Here is a 2,500-nt window from a genome sequence, read left to right on the forward strand (position 1 = left end):
AGACTTACTGTCTCTAGGCCCCTTACTAAACTAAGTCAACAGACTTACTGTCTCTAGGCCCCTTACTAAACTAAGACAACAGACTTACTGTCTCTAGGCCCCTTACTAAACTAAGACAACAGACTTACTGTCTCTCAGCCCTTTACTAAACTAAGACAACAGACTTACTGTCTCTCAGCCCCTTACTAAACTAAGACAACAGACTTACTGTCTCTCAGCCCTTTACTAAACTAAGACAACAGACTTACTGTCTCTCGGCCCCTTACTAAACTAAGACAACAGACTTACTGTCTCTCAGCCCTTTACTAAACTAAGGCAACAGACTTACTGTCTCTCAGCCCTTTACTAAACTAAGACAACAGACTTACTGTCTCTCAGCCCCTTACTAAACTAAGACAACAGACTTACTGTCTCTCAGCCCTTTACTAAACTAAGTCAACAGACTTACTGTCTCTCGGCCCCTTACTAAACTAAGACAACAGACTTACTGTCTCTCAGCCCTTTACTAAACTAAGACAACAGACTTACTGTCTCTAGGCCCTTTACTAAACTAAGACAACAGACTTACTGTCTCTCAGCCCTTTACTAAACTAAGACAACAGACTTACTGTCTCTCAGCCCTTTACTAAACTAAGTCAACAGACTTACTGTCTCTAGGCCCCTTACTAAACTAAGACAACAGACTTACTGTCTCTCGGCCCCTTACTAAACTAAGACAACAGACTTACTGTCTCTCAGCCCCTTACTAAACTAAGACAACAGACTTACTGTCTCTAGGCCCCTTACTAAACTAAGACAACAGACTTACTGTCTCTCGGCCCCTTACCAAACTAAGACAACGGACTTACTGTCTCTAGGCCCCTTACTAAACTAAGACAACAGACTTACTGTCTCTCGGCCCCTTACTAAACTAAGACAACAGACTTACTGTTTCTAGGCCCCTTACTAAACTAAGACAACAGACTTACTGTCTCTCGGCCCCTTACTAAACTAAGACAACAGACTTACTGTCTGTAGGCCCCTTACTAAACTAAGACAACAGACTTACTGTCTCTCGGCCCCTTACTAAACTAAGACAACAGACTTACTGTCTCTCAGCCCTTTACTAAACAAAGACAACAGACTTACTGTCTCTCGGCCCCTTACTAAACTAAGACAACAGACTTACTGTCTCTAGGCCCCTTACTAAACTAAGACAACAGACTTACTGTCTCTCAGCCCTTTACTAAACTAAGACAACAGACTTACTGTCTCTAGGCCCCTTACTAAACTAAGACAACAGACTTACTGTCTGTAGGCCCCTTACTAAACTACGACAACAGACTTACTGTCTCTAAGCCCCTTACTAAACTAAGACAACAGACTTACTGTCTCTCAGCCCTTTACTAAACTAAGACAACAGACTTACTGTCTCTAGGCCCCTTACTAAACTAAGACAACAGACTTACTGTCTCTAGGCCCCTTACTAAACTAAGACAACAGACTTACTGTCTCTCAGCCTCTTACTAAACTAAGACAACAGACTTACTGTCTCTCGGCCCCTTACTAAACTAAGACAACAGACTTACTGTCTCTAGGCCCCTTACTAAACTAAGACAACAGACTTACTGTCTCTAGGCCCCTTACTAAACTAAGACAACAGACTTACTGTCTCTAAGCCCCTTACTAAACTAAGACAACAGACTTACTGTCTCTAGGCCCCTTACTAAACTAAGACAACAGACTTACTGTCTCTCGGCCCCTTACTAAACTAAGACAACAGACTTACTGTCTCTCAGCCCTTTACTAAACTAAGACAACAGACTTACTGTCTCTCGGCCCCTTACTAAACTAAGACAACAGACTTACTGTCTCTAGGCCCCTTACTAAACTAAGACAACAGACTTACTGTCTCTCGGCCCCTTACTAAACTAAGACAACAGACTTACTGTCTCTAGGCCCCTTACTAAACTAAGACAACAGACTTACTGTCTCTAGGCCCCTTACTAAACTAAGTCAACAGACTTACTGTCTCTAGGCCCCTTACTAAACTAAGACAACAGACTTACTGTCTCTAGGCCCCTTACTAAACTGAGACAACAGACTTACTGTCTCTCAGCCCTTTACTAAACTTAGACAACAGACTTACTGTCTCTAGGCTCCTTACTAAACTAAGACAACAGACTTACTGTCTCTAGGCCCCTTACTAAACTAAGACAACAGACTTACTGTCTCTCGGCCCCTTACTAAACTAAGACAATAGACTTACTGTCTCTAGGCCCCTTACTAAACTAAGACAACAGACTTACTGTCTCTAGGCCCCTTACTAAACTAAGTCAACAGACTTACTGTCTCTAGGCCCCTTACTAAACTAAGACAACAGACTTACTGTCTCTAGGCCCCTTACTAAACTGAGACAACAGACTTACTGTCTCTCAGCCCTTTACTAAACTTAGACAACAGACTTACTGTCTCTAGGCTCCTTACTAAACTAAGACAACAGACTTACTGTCTCTCGGCC

The 2,500-nt window shown here is 42.5% G+C and overlaps 1 protein-coding gene across 1 annotated transcript in view; it reads left to right on the forward strand.

Annotated features, from left to right (window-relative positions):
* Positions 1-2,500, forward strand: part of LOC115807459 (liprin-alpha-3-like) — a 32,231-nt gene that overhangs the window by 21,246 nt on the left and 8,485 nt on the right. The window lies entirely within an intron of this gene.

Source organism: Chanos chanos, chromosome 3 (assembly GCF_902362185.1).
Source record: "Chanos chanos chromosome 3, fChaCha1.1, whole genome shotgun sequence".
In the NCBI taxonomy this organism is placed as follows: domain Eukaryota; kingdom Metazoa; phylum Chordata; class Actinopteri; order Gonorynchiformes; family Chanidae; genus Chanos; species Chanos chanos.